At 45.7% G+C, this 15,357-nt stretch overlaps 2 protein-coding genes across 7 annotated transcripts in view; one reads left to right on the plus strand and one right to left on the minus strand.

Annotated features, from left to right (window-relative positions):
- Positions 1-7,497, minus strand: part of RAB23 (RAB23, member RAS oncogene family) — a 318,320-nt gene extending 310,823 nt beyond the window's left edge. For both annotated transcript variants that reach the window (XM_069606185.1, XM_069606183.1), the window contains exon 1: positions 7,382-7,497. The gene's annotated coding sequence lies outside the window, so the exon portion shown is untranslated. The remainder of the gene's footprint in view (positions 1-7,381) is intronic.
- PRIM2 (DNA primase subunit 2) overlaps positions 7,384-15,357 on the plus strand; it is a 1,404,979-nt gene continuing 1,397,005 nt past the window's right edge. The window contains exon 1 of one of the 5 annotated variants that reach the window (XM_069606178.1): positions 7,384-7,624. The gene's annotated coding sequence lies outside the window, so the exon portion shown is untranslated. The remainder of the gene's footprint in view (positions 7,625-15,357) is intronic. The other 4 variants (XM_069606180.1, XM_069606181.1, XM_069606182.1 and 1 more) reach the window with 4 other exon arrangements.

The raw sequence follows: 15,357 nt of genomic DNA on the forward strand, positions 1-15,357 counted from the left end.
CACATACGACAACGTGGTAAACAAAAACAGCACAGCAACAACGAACCGACAGCCAACAAGCTTCACGAATACAGACCCAACCAGGACGCAAACTGATGACAACTAATAAACCATCACAACCCGGTCTCCACCATGGACAAGTCTCCACCATGGACAATACCCCAACCAGAACAACAAACAAATTGGAAACCATCACACTCACTCTACACCCCCTATATCACCAAGGCTGGAACAACAGAGGGGTAGCTACCCTATTTACCACCTGGAAACAAACCAACCCCACCATAAACCTTATCGGTCTACTCGACCAAGAGACTGACCAACAAAGAACCACCCCACCCAAAAGACTCAACCGGAAAAAACACACCTGGAACGGAAACCCAACCAACAACACACCGGTCAGAACAAACAATACTAAGAAACACAAAAGGTAAATCCAGCAAACTACAGTGGAGCCTCCTCAACATTAGATCCATGGCAAACCACTCAACAGAAATCAATGACCTCCTAAGTGAAGGAGGCACAGGCGTGCTCTTCCTTACTGAAACCTTGCTATCAGATAACTATAAAGCCATCACGAACTAAGCAATACCCGACAATTATAAATTAATACACGCCAACAGAGAAAACCGAAGAGGAGGTAGAATCGCAATTATACACAAAAAACATGCCTGAGCATCTCGAATCATCCAATGCGGAAGACTATGAATCCCTCCAAATCAAGATAGAACTCAACAACCAATCCAACATAGTATTCCTACTGATCTACAAACCATCTTCTTACAACCCCAACTTTGCAACAAAACTAGCGGACGAGGTCGCCATGCTATCAACCCACCACGACAACCTAGGTGAAAGAGATCCCACCGATACAAACAGATACAACAGAAGACACACTCAACAATTGGATCACCAAGGCCATTAACCAATTAGGACCAGCTAAAACATTCAAAGCAACACCAAAAAAACTGGCAGCAAAATGGTTCACAGAAGAACTGAAAACCCAAAAGACCATGAAAAACACCAATCGAAAGAGGACGCCCACTAAGGAACACACAACACAACTCGAATCTTCTCAGTGTTATCATTGTGCCATCTTATTTTATAATATGTTTAGCAAAAAGAGTGGCATTGTGATGTCATGTTGTTCTTATTGGAATGTTTTGTTTCACTGTATATTCTGGCAAGGGTCAGTTGGAGCCTGCCTCTTGAGGGGGTACCTGCTGTCCTTTTATCATACCAAATAAAAGCCAGTGTGATACTTTAAGTCACTGCGTGGACCCATACTTAACATTGGCGACGAGGATTGGCACTTCATGTGAAATTCGCTGGTCTCCGGTCCTTCCCAGAGAATCTCTTCCTCCGACGGTGACAGGAGGTGAGAGGCGGGCAGGAGGTGGAGTGAGGGCTCATACTCAGACAACCCAGGCTCCCTGAAGTCACAGCGCAGCGACCGCTACGTTGGGGGGGTCGCAAGTGAGCCCTGAGGGAAGGAGAAGCACTGCTGGGCCCAGCGCGAGCTGCTGTCAGTTTTATTTCAGCGCTTAGGCAGCGGCTGCTGCGGGCCCAGCGCGAGCTGCAGCGGGCTTTGATTACGGCGCAGGAGCAGCGGGAAGGAGAAGCGCTGCCGGGCCCAGCGCGAGCTGGTGTCAAGTTTATTTCAGCGCTGAGGCAGCGGCTGCTGAGGGCCCAGCGCGAGCGGCAGCGGGCTTTGATCACGGCGTAAAGCCCTGCGCGAGCCCCAAAAGCAGGAGGGGCGTCGCGCGAACACAGAACGAGCCGTGACCCAGCTGTGATCTTGGCGCTGGGACAACGATCACCGCCGTGGAGCTCTACGCGAGCCCCTTGGAAGCAAGGAGCATCGCACAGATCTAACGCGAGCCGCAGCCCAGCTGGGGAGCGTTATTTGTGCAGTGCCTGCCGTTTTGAAGTGGAAAAGGAAACCCTGGGCCATCTGGAACAGCTGACAGCGAGCGCCGCCGCTCACGGGGGTTGTTAGCCACGTCACTCAAATATGTTTAAGTTTCCAGAAGCCCTGGTTTTTCAATGGTAACAGTGTCTCCCAGCAAGATAATTTGCAAGCAGTGATCAGCAGAATATTAAGAGTGGATTGCAAACGTTGCTTGCAATAAAAAAAAAAAAAAAAAAGAAAAAAAAAAAATAGTTCTGCAACCATGGCTGCCTCCATCCCACCTCCTTTGCCCTTTCTGAGTGAACCAGGCCGGCCTTCGATCACATGGGACAGGTGGAAGGATATGTTTGAGAACTACCTGGTAGCCATGGGAGGGGAAAGATTTCCATCTGCGCGAAAAAGGGCCTTACTACTACACAACCTTGGCATAGAAGGACGCAGAATTTTTGATGGACTCTCCAGACACCATACCCCTGAGGCAGGGGACATGGATGAATATATGTTTGCTCTTAACCAGCTTCGGGATCACTTCGAACCGAAGAAGAATGTCAGCTTTGAGAGGCACAAATTCTTTCAGCGAGCCCAGGAGAAGTCAGAGTCGGTGGAGTCCTACATCGCTAGTCTCAGATCCCTGAGTTACACTTGTGAATTTGAACATTTGACTGATTCCCTTATCAGAGACCAGCTGGTTAGATGCACCAATAACGTGAGAGTACAGGAAAAACTTCTTGCAAAGGATATGAAATTGGACGAGGCAGTAGAATTGGCAAGAAGTATTGAACAGACTTCAGTGTATGTCAAGGAACTTAGGGTTGACAAATCCAATCCTTCATCGTCCTCGGTTTGTGTCGTCAATCAAAAGAAGAAAGTTGGCGTTCCCACAGTCAAGAGAGGAGGAGGGAATGCAAGAAATGGATGTTCTCGCTGCGGCAGTTCAAGACATGGTATGAACTACCCAACCTGCCCTGCAAAATATGCGGAATGTTTCAAGTGCAAGAATAAAGGGCATTTTGCCAATGTCTGCAAAGGTAACGCTGTAAATAGTATTGAGTTCAGCCCAGTGGACAATTACGAGGACGGCATTGGAAAAGGGTACAATATCCATGAAGTATCCAGCGCTCAAGAACTCACACCAAGGCACATATTCGAGATTTCGGAGATGTCTGGGATGACCAAAGGTCCCGTGGACAAGTTCCAAGTAGATGGAATAGAGCTCCTAATGAAAGTGGACACTTGTTCCCCTTGGACCATCATATCCCAAGAAACATTAACTAACATTCTGGGAAGGAGTAGTAACATTATACAGGCTACCAATGTCAGGGTGTGTGGATATGCAGAGTCGGATATAAATATCTTGGGTGAATTCCGTGCAGAAATCATCTACAAGGAAAGAAGGTGCCAAGCCAAAATCCTGGTGGCGGAAAAAGGGACCTCTCTGCTAGGCTGGGAGGAGCAGAGGAAGCTGGGTTTAAGGGTACAAGCCAGTGCACCGGACCCGGTCACCATTGCTGAGTTGGGGGACTCTTGGACCAAAGAATTTCCACAAGTGTTTTCTGAGAGTTTGGGAAGGCTTAAAGATTTCGAACATCACATCAGGCTTAAGAAAAATGCTCAACCAGTAGTACACAAGGTACGACAGGTACCACTGAAGATGAGAGCACAATTAAAGGAGGAGCTAAAAAGCCTGGTTGTCAAAGGGGTGATTGAACCTGTTGTAGCCACGGAATGGTTGTCCCCAGTGGTTTTAGTCACTAAGGCCAATGGAAAGATGAGATTGTGTGTTGACCTACGTAGCCTCAATCAGAACATAGTGGTTGAGAGACACCCATTGCCTAATATCTCAGAAGTTTTGTCCACGCTAGGGGAACCCAAGTTATTTTCCATTATAGATCTCTCTGCTGCCTACCATCAGGTTCCGTTGTCTAAGGAATGTCAACACTTGACTGCATTCATCACTCCTGAGGGTGTTTTCAAGTACAACCGGATGCCCTTTGGGTTAGCCTCTGCGGCATCCGTGTTTCAGAGAGTGATGGAAACGGTATTGAAAGGTCTTGAGAAAGTAACAGTGTTTCAAGATGACATTTTGATATTTGCAAATGATGGTTCTGAGCATGATACAATACTTAGATCTGTTTTAGTCAGACTAAAAGAAGCGGGTCTGACTGTTCAAAGGGAGAAATGCAAAATTGCTGTTACGGAAGTGGATTACTTGGGGCATAAAATATCCTGTGAGGGTATTGCTCCCAGGAAGTCTTTAGTGGATAGTATTGTGAGTGCTCCCCAACCCCTTGACAAGGAGCAACTACGCTCGTTCATGGGATTGGCGGAGTACTACCACAAATTTGTGGATGGTTTTGCTACAATGTCATCTCCCCTGAGAGATTTATTGAAAAAAGGAACTAAATATGTGTGGTCGGAAGAATGTCAAAATGCCTTTAGTAAGATTAAAGATAGCATTGTGAATGCACCCTCTTTAGGAGGGTTTGTGTCTGGCCGACGAACTGTGCTTACTGTAGATGCGAGCACATTAGGTCTGGGTGCCGCTCTTTTTCAATATGATGGCAACATTGAACATGTCATAGCTTTTGCCTCCCGACCTCTGAGGGGGGCGGAGAGCAATTATTCTGTGCTGGAGAGAGAGGCCCTAGCTGTATCATGGGCTGTTGCTCATTTTAAATTTTTTTTATGGGGTCAGTCGTTTGTGGTTAAGACTGATCACAAGCCGTTAGTCCAGCTACTGGGCAGTGCGGAATGGGCCAAAGGCTCACCTAGAATATCCCGTTGGATGGTTGACTTGCTGGCATATGACTTTAGAATGGTGTATATACCTGGGGGCGAAAATGTGATTGCTGATTGTCTGTCCAGACTTCCTGCACAGAACGAGAGTGTCAAGGATGTGAGTGCAGAAAGTACAGTGGGTATTTGTGCTTTAGTACACAATGCTATAAGCAAAGAGGAGTGGCAGTCAGCTGATGTCATGGATGAGGTCTTGGGGCAGGTAAAAGAGTGGACAAAAAGTGGTTGGCCCAGAAAAGATCTCATTGAAAAGAAATATGATGTTTATTACTGTATTAAAGAGGAGTTAAACATGTCGGAAGATGGGTCTCAACTCAGAAAAGGAATGAACATAGTACCCCCATATGAGATCAGGCCCAAATTAGTGGACATAGCTCACCAAGGTCATCTAGGCATGGGAGGTACCAAAAGGCATATCAGAGAATTCTTTTGGTGGCCAGGTATCGATGGTCAGGTTGAGAAATGTGTGAGGAACTGCAAAGAATGTGACAGAAGTGACAAAAGTAAGACCATTAAGGAGGTTCCTTTAAGACCAGTAAGTGTTCCAAGTGAGCCATGGAAGAAATTAGCAGTTGATTTAATGGGACCCATACAGGAACTGGGAGAGGGTGTTAAATACCTCATTGTCCTGGTGGATTATCATTCAAAATGGGTTGAGTGGAAAGCCATTAGAGAAGCAACAACTTCACAAATGATTGATTTTTTCGAGGAAGTCTTTTATAGGGAAGGATTTCCCTCAGAACTTGTTTCTGATAATGGGGTGCAATTCTGTTCGGATAGGATGGTAGAGTTTCTCAAGAGGTTTGGTATTAAGCACTACAGGACAGCACTATACCAGCCCAGAGTGAATGGTCTTGTCGAGAGAGCAAATAGATTTCTTAAAGGAGGGTTGCAACTAGCGATGGCTTCAGGTTTGAAGTGGCAGACAGCTCTCAGGGAGATGGTCTGGAACTATTGTGTAACTCCTCACTCGGTTACTGGTATTTCACCTTTCATGTCTCTCAAAGGCAGACAACCAGGTACAAAATTGTGTCCGGGTTGGTTGGATTTAGCGAAGAGTGTACATGTCAACAGGGAAAGGATCATGGATCTCATTAGGGAAACTCAAGATGATTACAAGGAGAGGTTTGACACAAAAAAGGGTGCCGAGGAGGTGCAATGGTCAGTGGGGGACTGGTTGTATTGTGAGCAAGTTTATTGGCCCAAAGAAAATTGCTGTGATAAGAGGTAATGTTGTTATCATGGAGGGTGGAGAATGTTGGTCAATGGCCAAATTGGTTAAGTGCAATATGGTGGACAGCGGAGCTGGTGAGGGAACCAGAGAGGAACAAATGTATGAACCTAATGTGAGTACAGCCTCCAGCAACAACAGCAGTTTGAATGCCAATAGGGTCAGGAACAAACCGGTCAGGTTAAATGATTACTACCTGGGTTAAACTTGCCACAAAATGAAGGGAGGAGATGTGTTAAGATGAATCTTCTCAGTGTTATCATTGTGCCATCTTATTTTATAATATGTTTAGCAAAAAGAGTGGCATTGTGATGTCATGTTGTTCTTATTGGAATGTTTTGTTTCACTGTATATTCTGGCAAGGGTCAGTTGGAGCCTGCCTCTTGAGGGGGTACCTGCTGTCCTTGTATCATACCAAATAAAAGCCAGTGTGATACTTTAAGTCACTGCGTGGACCCATACTTAACACTATCAACCCACCACGACAACCTAGGTGAAAGAGATCCCACCGATACAAACATAGATACAACAGAAGACACACTCAACAATTGGATCACCAAGGCCATTAACCAATTAGGACCAGCTAAAACATTCAAAGCAACACCAAAAAAACTGGCAGCAAAATGGTTCACAGAAGAACTGCAAAATGGAGAGAACAATACACCAGATAAAACTAAATAAAATACCAAAATCAAACTGTACAAAGCAACAGTCCTCCAAGCAAAAAAATAAATAAAAAAAACTACTACGCCACAAAATCGGCAAACAATTCACAGAAAGAACTCCATCACCCCAGCACACTTTGTGACAGACACTTACATCAGAGCAGGGTCTGTGTAGTAGCTGCACAGCGGTTACTGCCTCTGCAGGCTTATATATGTAGACACTTACACCACAGCAGGGTGTGTGTAGTAGCTGCACAGCAGTTACTGCCTCTGCGGGCATTATCCTGCGCAGGTATAATTATATATGAGTCACTTACACCAGAGCAGGGTCTGTGTAGTAGCTGCAGAGCAGTTACTGCGTATTATCGGGCACAGGTATTAGTCTATGTATATATATATGTATATATATATATAATCTTACAGCAGAGCACGGTCTGTGTAGTAGCTGCACAGCAGTTACTGCGTCTGCGAGCATTGCAGAGCCTGAACCCTACCGTAAATAAGCTTCGGAGCATCTATTGTGTCTATAATGTCAACAACAGGCTGCCCCGTGCAATTTCAAAACCAGATGTTTAGAAAATCACGCACTTACAATATTTAATTTCAACAAGTGATAATTACAATACAAAGAATAACAGCTTCAACGTGCATTCCTAGAGGTTGCAAAAGGGCTCCTCTTAACAATATAACAACAAAGGGGTGAGAACGTCTAAGTTGATGGATGCTAAAAGAAATGCATATCAAATTCACTAAAAGAGCTGAATCGAATGCACTCACCTGATACTGCCTAGAAACTGGACATGCGCGTTTCGTAAAGGGTAGTTTTCTAGTTCCCATTCGAGAAACGTGCCCTAGCAACGCTCGCCTCCACTTCATCACGTGGGTTGCTCTGCCTCACGTGGGTTTCAACGTCCGCCTCATCACGTGGGCTGCTCTGCATCACGTGGGTTTAAGCGGGAAGGCAAGGCTTTGCGTAGCGATTCCGCTGTTGCAAAGAACACTTCGTATAGTTGGTTTCTGGTAAGTCTTAAAGTTATCTCTTGTTGATTGTTACTTTAATGCAGAGCGGCAATATTGGGAAGGGGGCATTTCTGTGTTTTTGGGTGGTTTGTAATGTGTATTAGGGGTGAGGTGTGCTTAAAGTACTGGTGGATTCAGTTAGTTTTGGGGTTTTCTCATGCAGATGTGCGAATTGCCCGTGGGAGATGTGTTTTATGGAGTGGGGCTGGGCACAGTGCGTTCCTCCCTTCTCAATGGGACTTCCATTGTACCAGTGAAGAGTACAGCGAACGGTTAGTTATCCTCTCCGCTGGTGGGTGGAGGATTTGGTATGTGCAGCAGATGGGGATATGTGTCTTATGCAGACAGACGCATATGGGTACGAATTACCAGCATAACGGTGTCTCCTGCATGGGGTGCGATTTGGCATTCCCCGGTGAGGGATTGTTCATTTACACCTTTGCCATGTGTGGAAGAGAAGGCTAAACGGAGGCCTTGTATTGCTTTCATTATCAATCGCACATTTAAAGTCCCTATGAGACCCGCTGCCATTGTGTTTGTTTTTAAAGTTTGCCGATAGTTTCTGAAATGCCTTTAAGGCATAACGACTTGTTTATGTTGCGTCGTCGTTTTCACCAGGGACGTCTACGTGCACGGGCAGGTATTTTATTGGGCATTTATAATGCGCTTATTCATCTCGGCAATGCGCCTGGTATATTTGATATTTTTATTTAGATGGAGCTCATACACAGGTGTTTCACAGCGCGGCAAGGGAGGGGAACAGGATAGAACAAAACACCAATGGGTTTGTTTTTCCTATTTTGATTTTAGTTGCAACAACGGCGGATCTTTGTCCCCGGCTCCACCCACCCCCAAACAGAAGTGGTTTATGGCCGTGCCGCACAGGTTGATACTAGTTCTCATCCGAGAAACGGACCATCGGTTGTTGGGGCCATTTCTCAGATGGGAAATAGCTGCTTCAGTGTGAGTGAGCTAGTTCCCATTAGAGAAATGGCCCTTTTTTGCCTTCTAGTGGCTAAGTCCTGCATAATAATGGGAACTAGCCCACTCACACAGAGAAGGCTAGTTCCCATTAGAGAAATGGCCCTTTTTGCTCCCCTAGTGGCCAAGTCCTGCATAATAATGGGAACTAGCCCACTCACACAGAGGTTAGTTCCCATTAGAGAAATGACCCTTTTGCCCGTAGTGGCCAAGTCCTGCATAATAATGGGAACTAGCCCACTCACAGAGAAAGCTAGTTCCCATTAGACAAATGGCCCTTTTTGCTCCCCTAGTGGCCAAGTCCTGCTTAATAATGGGAACTAGCCCACTCACACAGAGAAGGCTAGTTCCCATTAGAGAAATGGCCCTTTTGCCCGTAGTGGCCAAGTCCTGCATAATAATGGGAACTAGCCCACTCACACAGAGGTTAGTTCCCATTAGAGAAATGACCCTTTTGCCCGTAGTGGCCAAGTCCTGCATAATAATGGGAACTAGCCCACTCACAGAGAAAGCTAGTTCCCATTAGACAAATGGCCCTTTTTGCTCCCCTAGTGGCCAAGTCCTGCATAATAGTGGGAACTAGCCCACTCACACTGAAGCAGCTATTTCCCATTAGAGAAAGTGCCCTCCGACCTGGAAAGGCAGAAAGGTCCTCTCGTCTAATGGGAACTAGCCCACTCACACTGAAGCAGCTATTTCCCATTAGAGAAAGGGCCCTCCGACCTGGAAAGGCAGAAAGGTCCCCTCGGCTAATGGGAACTAGCCCACTCACACTGAAGCAGCTATTTCCCATTAGAGAAAGGGCCCTCTGACCTGAAAAGGCAGAAAGGTCCTCTCGTCTAATGGGAACTAGCCCACTCACACTGAAGCAGCTATTTCCCATTAGAGAAAGGGCCCTCCGACCTGGAAAGGCAGAAAGGTACTCTTGGCTAATGGGAACTAGCCCACACACACTGGAGCAGCTATTTCCCATTAGAGAAAGGGCCCTCTGACCTGGAAAGGCAGAAAGGTCCTCTCGGCTAATGGGAACCTGCCCACTCACACTGAAGCAGCTATTTCCCATTAGAGAAAGGGCCCTCCGACCTGGAAAGGCAGAAAGGTCCTCTCGGCTAATGGGAACTAGCCCACTCACACTGAAGCAGCTATTTCCCATTAGAGAAACGGCCCTCCGACTTTTCTGCCTCTCCAGGCCAGAGGGCCGTTTCTCTAATGGGAAATAGCTGCTTCAGTGTGAGTGGGCTAGTTCCCATTAGACAAGGGGACCAATTGATCTGTTGATCATCAACTTGTCCCGAATGTCCTCTTTCTGATAATGTTCAAAACAACACTTTATAGCCAACCCTCACAGTGCTGTAACAAACTCCTCAATGGTCTCACAACATTTCTGTTGTCTGATGGAAAATTGATAACAAGCCAAAATGTTATTCCCCTTACCTCGTAATGCTTGTCCATCTTGGCTATGCATACATCAAGCTGGTTGCCCATCTTGATGCATTCAGCTTGTTTTAAGAAATTGTTGTCCAGCCGGACCTCGACAAAGAAACAGTGCCTCTTTCTTTTTACTCAAATAATTAGGACCATATACTTCTGGAATCTTTCTTTCGATTTTAATAACCTAGGAATAACCCAGTGCCTGGTATATTTCCCATAATCTTTGAATTCGTTTCTGTTGCTTCCCTATTTTTGTGCTCTTGGTATTTGTCACCTTGTTCACAGGGACAAATGTCTGTAATCTCCCTTTTTAAGGTGCAATGAAAAAACACATCTCAGAGTAAAAGCCAATTGTGCTACGGCATGCTCCCTTTGTGTGCAAGTGTTTCTTTCGGTCGCTACAGTGCACGTGGGACAGGCACAGCACGGAGCGCAGTGCCCGCAGTGAAGGCCTTCAGCTTGTTACATAGCTAAGCAACAGACATGTCAACTCATTATGTCTAAAATTGCCAGGTAACAACTTGCAACACCGGACGATGCGTCCTTGGATCACGTGTTCTGTCATCTGCATGCACGGCTATGCTGCTAGGGTGCTTCCTGTGTCCTCATAGGCTCACGCACAGCCTAGATAATCCCCAATACATGCCTGTAGAGTCCCACTGAGCCACCTTTTTGACTGTGCAACTAACCCTGTACCTGTTCAGCCAGGGCAACCACACTCAATGGCAAGTGCAGGCTCTTTGTCATTGCCGCAACTCATCACCAGTTAAGGAAGTGAACCAGAACACAGCCAGTATGTGTGCCTTCATTTCTTTTAAGTTCATCTTTATGCTGTAACAACTCTCTCTGTTCTCACCCTTAAACCAACCACCATACAACTTGCCTTGCATTCTCTTCTAGTGTTCTCTGTTCACATTCCACACCCATAAGATTCCCTCTGCTGACATTCCTAACACTGTAAGGAGTCCCCCTTTCTTCTAGAGGACTTTAATCCCATGGCCACTTTCCGTATTCTAATATTACTCAACTAGAGTTGTATTGCCAAGTGGGAATGGTTCAGTTAGTCCCCCTCTAGTGCTCTATATGAGCATAGGTTGATCCTCCTCGGATTGACGACGCATGATCCTCCTCGGATTGACGACGCATTGGCCCTATTGGGCATGAAGATTTGTTTGCTCTCCTGGCCAGAAAGACCATTTGTCTGTCCCGGGCTTGAAGATGTGCTGGCACTCCTGGGCTTGAAGACATAGGCCCTTCCAGGGGCCAGAAACTGATGATGTGATGCATCGGCAGGGCCAGAAACCGAAGAGAGGCCCACTCAGCTTGGTGTTGAGAGTTAAACCACGGTCAAGTGTGTTTACCCTACGGTACTGCACCCCTCCTCATCTTTCCAATACCCCTCTCTACTTTTGATGGGCTAGGTATTAGGTTAAGATGTACAACAAGGCACCAGCTAGCATAATACTTAATGGACACAGGCTTTCGTCCACACCATTTACCTTATTTTCAGGGTCCACCTTCTGCACTTCTTCTTTCCTTTTCTTCCTCAGTACCTTTCCAAAAATGTTCCTCCATCGGTGGCCCTCTTCCTACACCGATTTTGTCTGTACCTTTTTTAAACTGTTCTCCAAGTAATTTCTTCCTTTCTCGTGTCTCACCTTGCATCTCTGCTTTTCCCCCTTGCTAGTTTTCCCCTTTCCCTTCCTTTGACGCATCTTCACCTTCCTCTCCCATCCACCTCAAGTCTTACTCTCCTTCAACTTCCTTCGCCTTCCTTCTTCCTCTTTTACTCCGCTCTTTACTGCAACGCTTGTTTCCAAACTCACATACCAGGCCTTCTACCAAAGCCTCCCTGTATAGTCCTGCCCCTTTTTATACTGGAAAAGGAAAGGTGTTAATTAATGTGTCCAACTCCTTGTGTGTACGTGACAAAGCGATTGGCTCTTCTGAGTAAATCGCCATCTTCAGATCTAGGGATTCGTATCAGTTATAAATTGTCAGCTCCCAACTTGAAGTCAAGCAGCGCTTTCATGGTAGCTGCCTGACCCCACCATGGTGCCTCCTGCAGGCAGCTGCACAATAACTCTGCCAACCTTGAACCTCCTCATATGCCAACTTCATTGCATACCCAAGCTCAAGTAGGTCTTTTCCACAGTCCACTGTGTATTCAAATGTACTTTTAGTGGGATCATAGACGATACTCACAAATCTTTTGACCTTCTAATGCAGAGTTGTTCATTCTTCAAAACTCTACCAGGTCTTGAATTACAGACTGGTACCTGGCAAAGGATACAGTGGATAGGGTAGACGCCTTGGGGATACCTTTATATACTGGCTATTATCTTTCTGAAAGTACAGGCCCCTCCAGGGCCTCGTAGCTCCATTCCCATATGTCCACCTAGAAACATGGTCACAGTTCTCTCCTTTTTTATGCTGTCACTCAGTTCATTGTTGTACTCCATATGTAATTCTTTTCATTGACAGGTTCATATTTTAAGTCATTTATATTCCATGAAAGTATTTATATTGTTAAAGTAGGCCTTATTTTAATTTATTTTATTATCAGTTCATGTTTCTTACATATCATATTCAAGATTTATTATAACCATTTAATTGGACCAAAGTGTGAAATATCTTAGCCGTTGGCATAATTATGGATCATTGTGTTGAAATTCAACCTGAAGTAGTTGCACTTTTTCCAAATGTTTTGTACCAATTTTTTTAAATGTCAGATTTTGGGGTAGGTCGCTGCCACTGCACTTGGGGATGGTGGACTCGCATGGGAGACAGATGCCGAAGGCTGGGGACATCACCTCCAGCCGTCCTTGAGTTTTGGCTGGGCTACATTACAGCTTTTCCCTTCGTGGAGGTTTAGGCACACTGCCCGGGCTCCCTGGTGGGGGAAAGCTGTAACATAGGCCAGCCAGAGCTCCAAGATGGTTGCAGGTAAAGTGCCCGGCCTTGGGTGGCTGTCTCCCATGTGGGTTGACCATCCCGCAGCCCAGCAGCGGTTCCAGGAAGCCCCAGAAGGGTGCCACTCCCTCAGGGTAGGTGACCCTGTCAGGGCTCCCTGGGACAGCCGCTGCACTTGGACATGGTCACTCCATAAGGGAGACAGCTGCCCAAGGCCAGGAACAAACTATCCTGGAGTTCTGGCTGGCCTGACTTACAGCTTCTCCCTCTGGGAAAGGTCGGCGAACCTGCCGGGGCTCCCTGGGAGTCCTGCTGCACTTGGGGATGGTGGACCCACATGGTTGTCATCCAAGGTCGGCGACATCACCCCAGACCATCCTGGAGCTCTGGCTAGGCAGCATTACAGAATTTCCCCTCAGGGAACTGATGGAGACCCTGCTGGTGCTCCTTGGGACTGCCGTTGGACTTGGGGTATGGTCAACACTTTCACCCAGGTAGGTACACCCACACGAGGTACTGTTTTCATCCAGACACCTTTGGGAAGGTAGGCCATGTGTTGGTGGTATGTTTCAGTAGTTTCCAGGTTGGAAATGTCTGAAAATGGTGTTTATTTTCCCTAAAGTTCAGACTTTGCCGGACTTTTGGGTAATAAGTTCTAGGGCAATTGGCACAAGTCAGACCTCTGTGGGTTCCTACGGGAGTCTGCTCTCCTGAAACACTTGGGTTACCAGTGGTTTAGCCTTTTCCATTTGCACCCAGGTAGTTGCAGCCACACAGGAGGTACAGTTTTCGTCAGGACGTGTGTGTGTGTGTGTGTGTGTGTGTGTGTGTGTGTGTGTATGTAGGATGGTAGGACATTTGTTGTTTTCTCTTGGTTTAACTTTTTCATACATTTGCTATTGCACTTTTACACAACCCTTTAATTTCCCAAATGTGAACTACATGTAGTTGCCGATTTAAGCACTGTATGCTTTTGTAACCTGCTCATGTCACCTACCCTTCAAAAGGGCTGCCTGTGCTCTTTCAAAAATGGTATGCTTGCCATTCCTCACATTTATTTTCATTATTTACACATGCTAAGTATGTCTGTTTAGGCCGTCAGCATAAAATTCCTGTGTACTATGGCTCCGTTTTTGGCTTATGGTACATGCGATTTCCTAACTGGAAAAGTCAGGGGAATGTAGCGGGCACTGCTTTTCTCAATATGCATAGAAGCCATTACCTTACAGGTCCAACCATGTCCAGCACATACCTTTTTTTTTAACTGTAATTTTTCAAATCTTTCCCCAAACTATGGGCATTTTCCCTACATAGATGTTGCCTCACCTGCGCAAATCACTTTTCCTAAACTTGGAATTTTGTCTACTTTTCAGAAATGTATGCCTTGGTTTTCCCTTTCAGCTTTCCTACCCTCTTCCATTCCGTCCACGCATGGACTATTTTGCAGGGAAAGGGGTAAACTTGCATAGCTCTCACAAAATTGATGGTAACCTTATTTTTTTGGTTTTCACCCAACCTGTTCTTGAAAGCCTGGAAAATGGCAAATTCAGCACAGCAAATCATTTGTTCCTAGCTCTTACAAGGAAACACCCACAGGCTTCTTTGTACATAATTTTATTGGCATTGTCTGAAAAAACACGAAATGTGCTCTGTTTTCGGTTATTTTCTCTCGCCCCCATACAGCAAACTAGGATTCCTAGGTGGCGTTATGATCACCTACATGTGGGAAGAAAAGGGGCCAAATTTGAGCGAGATATCACATGTAAATAAAGCATTACAAGGGATTGAATGGCGACATAGCGAAACCACCAAAAAAGGGCTTGGCACGCGGGGGGGTGGGAGGCATTGGCAGTTAAGGGGTTAAAAACAAATACCACATTAGCTTAAAGAAATAGACAATTGGGTAATTAAGTGTTTTTATTATGACAAGTGCTTACACTGTAAAGCAACAAATAATACATATACATGTGTAAACCAAAGATCAAATTGGTGGAGCCATATGAAGTGAACCTGTTTTACCTGGGGATTGGAAGGAAAAAGAAGCCGAATAGAGAAACATTTATGGAAAAACAGTTCTCATAACTGCACATGAGTCGTTGCAAGAATTGGATAAAAGAAAAAGTAAACTTTATTATTGCAAATGTTCACAATCTTTTGTCACTATTTTCTGCAAGGGCTCAACAGATATCACGACTTAACACCTTCAGCAGGGTAGGGTTGTAACGGTAAACCGGTATAAACACTGTTGTCAATTTCATTTTGCTTCAATAACCATTACTGTGTTTGTGACGGTAAACCGAGTGAATACTCTTCAATTAATGCATTGCAAATAGGGCTGGGCTGGCTGTGTGCTGTTCACTGACCCTGGGGGACTGGAGGAGGTGGAGTTTGCCTGGGCCCAGGCTGGG

This window comes from Ambystoma mexicanum, chromosome 4p (genome assembly GCF_040938575.1).
Source record: "Ambystoma mexicanum isolate Mex_15411 chromosome 4p, UKY_AmexF1_1, whole genome shotgun sequence".
Classification (NCBI taxonomy): Eukaryota; Metazoa; Chordata; class Amphibia; order Caudata; family Ambystomatidae; genus Ambystoma; species Ambystoma mexicanum.